Raw genomic sequence first — 8,528 nt, forward strand, 5'->3', positions numbered from 1 at the left:
ATCCCTTTGTCACCATATTCTGCTAAGAATAGACAGCTTGTGTAACGACGCCCTCATTTGCAAGGAAGATGAGCATTTTCCTTTAAAAATCTGCTTCTTTTTGTTTTGGTGATAACTCTTATTCTCCATGCTGTTTGCGCTTTGAGATTTCACACGAACAACGGTTAAAGTTACTCAGGCTACCGAAGAATATCATAATTCCTCAATTCAATTAGGCCTAAGCAATACACCCTAAGCGTCTATCCTTAAGAGCCATGTATATCGGCTCTTCCAGTCTCTCCACTGCTGGCTGTTCCAATTTAATGGCAGAGAGGAGGAAGAGGGGTTAGGATTGTGACCAGCGTCTGACAAGCTGTTACAACCACCATCTTCAGCCAGAGAGGACATTCTGTTGTAAGGGAGACAGAACGGACCCAAACGCTAGGCTCAGCAAAAACAGGTTTATTTGGGGAAAAGAGGGAGGAGTGGGGAGGCGGACGCCAAGGGTAGGAGTGAGGGCTTCTGGGACTGAGGTAGGATGGTGAGGGAGTTAGTGGGGAATAGGATGGCGAAGATGGTGAAGCCAGCTGAGGGTAACTGAGGGGTATGGAGGAGATGACTGCAGGGGAGAAACACAGACAGGGTTAGCAACAGACAAGGACAAGTAAGTACAAAGAAGTTTTTAGAGAGCTTGTATTGCGTGTCACCAGGGTGGCTGAAGCAACGATCAAGCCAAGATGATGAGTGGATCCGGGGTTCATATACTGAGCTTGATTGTAGATGGCTGGCAGGTGTGCATGGCGGGAGAGGTGATGGTGGAATGACGAGCAGGTGTGTGTAGTCAGCTGGCAGAGGAGAGGGTTTGGAGGTTTGGAGAGGGGAAAACACAGGAGACACAGAGAGAGGCAGGGGCCAACGGAGGAAACTGACAGTGGAAATGAAATAGAACTAGAAAACTAGAAAACAAAAACAAAAACTCACAGCCAGCCGACCCCAACCATCACACATTATTTCTTCAGCTTCTTCTTGCGTTGTCATCCCGGCGGGAGGTGTGCTAACAGAGCTTGCAGTAGGTGAATCGGTCGTGCTATTAACGTCATTGCTACACAGTTTCTTAGTAAAACCAAAATTAATTAAACTGCCTTGTTTTCTTTTTGCCATGACTATATGATGCTAACTGCAGAAAAGATTGCAAGGACTTTGCGCGCCAATTAATGGCCTCCAACGTTTATATTTTTTCTACGAATCTTTGAGTTAACATGTACTAAACATGAGTTAAATTTGTACCACAGCACCGCCACGCCTTGATGACACACAAAATGACACATTGTCAGTATGTGTCAAAAAATTTCACAAATCACGTCAGGGGAGCCCATGTCTTATTAAGGAGCCAAGCTCCCCCAGCTTCCCTGTAGTTCGCACCATGGAAATACCTTGTCCTTGTGCTAATACAGTTTTACAAACTTTTCAGCTCATTTCTTTTCAACAGCATCGTGTCAGTGCATGAATGGATCATTTTCAGTTATTGCTTTATTTTCAAAATCCATCTCTCTCTGTCAGCTTATGAGAATGTTTTTTTTAATTTTTGTATTCACTATGGATATTGAAAAAGCCCATGGCCAGAACTAGGCAGACTGAAATCAGAGTGACATTTGGAAAAAGAAAAAGTACAATGATAAATGCCCTGCCTCGGATTTCGGTCACCAGAAAAGATTATTGTTCCTTGTTGACATTTGGAGCCCGATGCAGAGCCCATAATGGCTAGTAAATCTGTTTGTTTCTTCCTATTGGCTTATTTGTCCACTTGTGCACACATTTATTTAGGTCAATTTGAAGTGAAATTAGAGGGATATTGGCCGGTGAGTTGTGGAGACTCATTCACCGGAAAGAACCAAAAAAAGCCTATGTGAGATGGTGAGTGGCATTTTTTCATAACATTTAACAGCTCTAATGTGGGGTAAAACAATAATTCTAATAATATTATTTATTTTAGGAGAGTCAACTGAGGGAAAGTGACAGAGATAGAGACACAAAGAAAGAGAGAAAGAAGTGCTTAGAGAGGCACATGGACAGAGACTGATCACGAGACATTTAAAGAGATTACATTATAATCATTGACCTTCCGAATGCCTGCCAAAGGTTGGATGTGTCACAAATACTTCAGTCAACGTGGGAAAGATGAACTTATCCCGTGGGAGATTAACTTGCCGTCTTGCTCTGCTCTTCCTGACTCACCCTGATTTACCCTCCTTCTTTGCAGTGTTCTCACAGTTACTCCAGCTCTCTTCTGGTAGACGCTCTCTCCTTGCTCCTTGCTCCTTTGACAAAAACAATAATTTTACATCGCTGAACACAGAAGTTGCTGGTCTTCCATTGCCTTGATCTGTTTGCTTGTGTTATTGTGTGACTTTCGGAACTGAACTAAGCATTACATTACTTAGCTTCCATGTCAGTACTCCTGCCTGCTTCTCCAAACTCTGAGGGTGCTGACCGCCATCTACAGCTTGCTACCATATATAGGAAGAATTGGGAGTCACATTGAGACTTTAAAGGTTGGTTGAAGCCCTGTATGGGCAATGATTCAAGGACATACTGTCGTTACCGCAAGGCAGACTTCTATGCAAAAATTAGGGGCATAAAAAAACACATCAAAAGCATATTAAGAAAACTATTAAGATCACAAAGGTGTGTGCCACACATTGGCTGTCCATAGAGCCTGCTGTGACTCTGATCCTGGACCAATGGGAGGAGCTTAAAATGCATTTCAGCTTCACCAAGGTGTTACAGGCCTCAAGCATGAGTAACCTGTTAACAGATAAATATGCCCTGTTTTGATTCAGGAAAAGGAGAGACAGGATACATTAGTTGTGTTCGTTCAGCAGGCTGTCCTCTGTCTTTATTAACAGGATTTATAACTTTATTTCTCTTTTCTTTTTCTCTCATTTTAACAAACTTCACATCTTTTTCATATTAAACTTCTTATTCACAAATTTGTCATTCACATTGCAATGCAAAAGGGATCATATTTTTAACCAGACTCAACATAGTATTTTCTATGAACTTATAAATCTGTTCTTAAGTCACACATTACTGAATATTACCAACATTGTTGTAATCTTAATATGTTCTATGACATTCACTAGCTGTAATTAAGCATATTAACTTACTTCTCCTTTCACCCTGCATAACACATTTATCAAACCTTAATAACCAATACATTTTTAGGAATACACACATATCAATGTCAAGGAGTTGCGGTAGAAATAAATAAAAGTATGACATTACGGCCGCCATCTTGTGACTTCATTTAGCTACATACCGCAGCTAGGAAAACTCTGTGTACAGAAATTACAAGTTTCTAACCAAATAAAACACACATTTTCTGCCTCAAACATTCTCAGATAATGTTCCAAGTGGTTTTATAGTGCTTTGAAACATATTTTGGCATAGTAACACACACTTACTAACCTGTTTTGATTCAGGAAAAGGAGAGACAGGATACATTAGTTGTGTTCGTTCAGCAGGCTGTCCTCTGACTGAGGGACGGAAGCCTCGGCCGTTGTTACAACTAGCGCTCACCTAGCGATACTCCCCCTTAAGGCGTAAGTGCATATTTACACTTGTAAAAGTATAAACGTAAAATACATGTAAACCTGATCTCTTTCACAGAAAAATACATATAATCAGATTTCAAACATAACAATTGTGACCATACATTTGTGGGTGTCACAAAGGCAAGCGAGCATTGTTTACTTGGCAGATGTTTTACACTCCATGTACAGTGACCCACAAGCCTACTCTACCTCACTTCTCTCTTTGTTTTTATCAACTCTGTCATCACTGAGCTACAGTCTGCCATCAAGGCTCTTTAGCGGGAGCAGACTGACCCTCTGAAGCTGCTTTACTGTCTAATGCTTTTAACTAGGTCAGTCTGCAACGGAGTCATCAACCCGCTAGCTATAAAACCGATGTGATCAAAGAGCTCATTGAAGGGCACATCAACCCGAGGCCCTACCTTGGCTACACATTTGAGGCCATATACTACAGAACTGAGCCTCTCCCCTGAAAATAAGAGAAATGAGATGAGATGTGTGAGTTACACCATATTGTTGGCAAATTAGCTGAAAGCAAGGCTCCCTGACAACAGACATGGCAGCACATCTTCCTTTAATGTGGGGGAGACACTGAGGCACAACACGAACCTGGCAGACATGTCCAAACTGGCCAGACCTTTGGGATACTGCCCTTCCACCACTTACAAAGTCATCCAACAATGGAGGAATATCCACCTGCTAAAGTGGAAAGAAAAGGCAAACACATTCTGCATCCTGCAATGAGGTTAAAAGGTACAGGGATGGCCTTAACCCATTTGAGGAGTTGGCTACTGCTGCAGTCTCTGTCTTCTCCATCCCACACTTAAATGCTGAAGTACAGAGGCTTTTCAGTCTAATGAGTGTGGTGAAAACCAAACTCTGGAACCGCATGTCTCTGCAGACCCTCAGCTCTATTCTCTACATAAGATATGGCCTGAAGCTGGCTAGGGATGCATGATTTGGGCATAAACTGCTAGGCAAAGTGCAACTGTTTAGCACCTGAGCTAATTGATTCAAGTGGGGAGGGAAGCATTGACGTCAACCTTGACGATGACTAATGACATATACTACACACAACTGTACATCCTTGTAACTGATTCATAAATATTTAACCCTAATCCAGGGTACCCCCAGGATTCTTCAAGTTAAATTTAAGACGTTTTAACCTTTGACGACCATATTATGAAAACTCTGTGTGGATTTTAAGCCAAAAGAATTATCAAGTAATATTACCTCAATTTAATACACAATAGCTTTGTGAGGTGTGTTTGTACTCAAATGACATAAATAAAATATTCAACACATTAAGAGCTCTTATGCTATGAAACAAAAAATACAAAATAAATAGGGTAATAAAAAATAAAACTTGTGCATTAAGAGGTGTTACAATTCCACAACATTACATATAAGATAATATGTAATGTAATATAATATGCCAATGTAAATGCCAATTGCTTGTTCTGCTTTTGCGTTTAAAGGTTGCTTGAAAGCAGCCGGGATAAAGATTTAGGCTCTGTTTTTTGTTATTTCATTACCCCGGTGATCGTCACATCTGGGTGATGCCGTCGAAAGGGCGTTAGCATGTTGGATGTGTCCATTCACATACCCTACAATGGTGGAGCAACGCCAACAAACTGACACTGTCCTTGTCTTCTACACAATCCTCTCTCCTTCCAGCTCCGCTGTATCACTATCGCTAGATTGATTTGCATGTGTGACAGCCCTGTGTAATCTGGCAGGGCCTCTCTGTGGGAGTGATGCCTCTCTGGTCTTACCCATCTTTGTTTCCATCTTTGTTTGAGTTGATTGCAGATCTGGTGCACCTGGGAGCTGGGAGCTGATAAAGCTCCACCTGGTCAGACTAGACTCCTCTCTCTTCACTACCATCCAGACCTCAACCATGGCCTGATCACCCCACCTTCCACATTTTGTTTTGGGTTTATTTAAGTTAGTTAAGTTCTGTTTAGTTTATTCTTTTGTTAAATAAATCACTTTTGATCATTTACAATGCCTCGCTCCCTCCTTTGTCATGGCCTTTGAGCCAAAATGTCTCCCTTGCCAGCGGTCATTAGGGCATAAATACCCACCACAAGTAGCTGCATGAAGACTAGGGTTGAGTTAGTTAGCGGGATTGATCTAGATAGCGGGGAAGCTCCATACCAGGTGGGGGTTGGTCCTCTTAATGCGCACGGGGACGTTGCACTGTCTTGCTGGGTCTGTTGCTGTGGTTCCGTTTTGCCAGTTGTAGTTTGTTGTGATGGCGGAGTGTGATGCGTTTATTGCGGTTCCGTCTGAGGAGGCGTTGGGGCGTTGTACTAAGGAGCAATTGGTGAAGATTGCGGGAACACTTCTCGGTAGTGATAAGCGATGAACGCTTGAAAGAGAACATTAGGGTAGTTTTGAAGTCAGAGTTGAGAGAGAAAGGTGTGTTGGCTGGGGATGTGGATGATGGTTCTCCGGTTTCCACGGTTTCCGCAGGTGCATTTGTTCAGACTCAGAGCTTATCGTTTGATCAACAGAGGGAGCTGTTGATTCAGCTTGAGCATGACCGATGTAAACATAAATTGCTAATGAAAAAGCAAATTGAGGTGGAGAGGATTCGGCAAGAAATTGAGTAGGCCAAATTGGATCTGGAGGGGCGCCGTTTAGCTTTAGCAACTGAAGGTGAGGGGTGAGACCCAAGGGGGTAAGCTTCGCTTCAGAACTCGAGCCATCATGGCGCCATTTTGTTGCTAACTGGCCATCACCTCCTGTTAGCATTCCGCTGACCGCCATTTTTTTTTTACGTCACTTGACTGCGAATAACTTTACATCTGAAGCGTTTAAAGACTCTATTTGTCCGTTGTTTAGTTCCAAAGAAACACGACAATGTATAAAAGGCTTCATTACCTTGTACCTCACGTTATGGCTCCGTAGCAGACGTTTTTGTAAAAATAAGCTAACGATTGTGTCATAACCAAGTGACTTACTGTCGCATAGTAGAGGAATTACCGTATAGTACAGGAGAAGCTACTTGAGGCAGTTTCGACTTACATGAGATGTTTAGGTTTAATTACTAATGTTAACTAGCATGTTAGTGATCAATAATCAGCCTGTGCCCATGTTATCTCCTTACATACACCTACAGTCTCCGTATCTGTAAGATTGGGAATGATTGAGATTTCTCTTGGCACAGCTACCAGAAGACTTACAACTTTCAGACACGTTGCTCACATCACATTCTCTCAGTTGGAGGCTGCGCAGTAAAGCTGGCCATCACCGGAAAAGTGCTTCTAATAGCCTTCACTGGTCTCCGTCCAAAGCAACGGGGTCTATTGGTCCATTATATACTGTCTATGGTGAGACCTGACTGGTCATTTTAAATGCTGGTTGGCTGTGCTGGAGGTCACTACTTTTGAGGGTCTGTGTGATCTTGTGGTTTTGGAGCAGTTTAAGGATATGCTTCCTGGTTACATTGCAACATATGTCAGTGAGAAGCAGTGTGTCACGCCGGCAGGTGCGGCTACATCAGCCGATGAGTACTTGTTGATTCATAAAGGAGGTTTTAGAGAGCGGGCTACAACGCGTGAGCGTTCTTGGAGAGCTGGTGCGCCAATCTTGGAGGCGGTATCGCGAGGTGATGCTGTCCACACTAATTGTAACTACTGTCATGAAAAGGGTCACTGGAAGGCTGATTGTCCGCTCCTGTATTTTAAAAACAAACCTGGAGTATTGAAGGTTAAGCCTGTGGCAGCTGCTGCATGAGTTGTTGTGGACTGTCTATCGGAGTTGCTTACTACAGAGCTTGAACCGGATGTCTTGGCAGCCTATGCTCCTTTTATTAGAGATGGCTTTGTGTCACTGGTAGGAAGTGGGGCTTAGGTGCCAGTAAAAATCCTGAGGGATACAGGGGCCTTTGACTCCTACATTGTGGGATCTGTGCTGCCGCTGTCTGACGACACTGATACGGGCGATTATATACTTAGTCGTGGCATGGGTTTAACTGTTTTGCCCATAACATTACATAAGTTGGTCCTGGACTGTGAGCTGGTGAAGGGCGAGGTAGCCGTTGGTGTGCGTCCGGCGTTGCCCATTGAGGGGATTCATTTCATTCTGGGTAACGGGCTGGTTGGTGGGCGTGTTTGGGCTGATTCTCCTCCTTTGCCAGTGGTTACATCTTGCCCGGTTATGGCTGTTGTTGAACATATTAACGTTGACTTGCCTAGAGTTTTCTCAGCCTGTGTAAGTACACGAGCTATGAGTAACGCGGAGTCTGTGAGGGAACCTGATGGGGGTGAGGTTGAGTTTCAGGCTCCATCACTGTCAGATTTTCCGCTATCTGTGTCATTAACTGAATTGGTACAGGAACAGCAGAGTGACTCTTCCCTTAAAGTAATGTTTGATATGGTTGCATCTGCTACAGAGATCACCAGTGTAGCACGTGGGTATTTTGTTCAAAATGGCTTGTTGTTTAGGAAGTGGTTGACTCTGGGTACTGACGTTGTTGGAGATGCTGTCGTTCAGTTGGTGGTACCGACTAAATTTCGTCCTTTTGTCTTAAAAGTTGCTCACGATGAGAGTGGGCACTTTGGTGTGAGAAAGACTTATCTTAACATCTTGAAGCATTTCTTTTGGCCGAGGGTGAAGAAAGATGTTACAGCTTACATTAAAACATGTCATGTGTGTCAGCTAACGGGTAAGCCCAATCAGTTTGTTAAGCCGGCTCCATTACAACCTATTATGGTTGTAAATGAACCATTTGAGCATGTGATTGTGGATTGTGTGGGTCCGTTGCCATGTTCTAAGTCTGGCTGTAAATACCTACTAACTGTGATGTCTTAAAACACTCGGTATCCTGCTGCGTATCCGTTGAGGGCTATTACCACCACATGTTTAGTCAAGTTTTGAAGTTGTTGCGTGTCCGTCATAACCAGTCATCGGCTTATCATGCACAGAGTCAGGGAGGCCCCTTGTGGT

The 8,528-nt window shown here is 43.2% G+C and overlaps 1 long non-coding RNA gene across 1 annotated transcript; it reads right to left on the minus strand.

Moving 5' to 3' along the window:
- Positions 1-426: 426 nt before the first annotated feature.
- LOC114562710 (uncharacterized) lies at positions 427-2,942 on the minus strand. Its single transcript, XR_003693541.1, has 2 exons — positions 687-2,942; positions 427-598 (listed from the first exon to the last, which is right to left on the minus strand). It is a non-coding gene; the product is annotated as an uncharacterized LOC114562710 (long non-coding RNA).
- Positions 2,943-8,528: the final 5,586 nt, after the last annotated feature.

This window comes from Perca flavescens, chromosome 10 (assembly GCF_004354835.1).
Source record: "Perca flavescens isolate YP-PL-M2 chromosome 10, PFLA_1.0, whole genome shotgun sequence".
Classification (NCBI taxonomy): domain Eukaryota; kingdom Metazoa; phylum Chordata; class Actinopteri; order Perciformes; family Percidae; genus Perca; species Perca flavescens.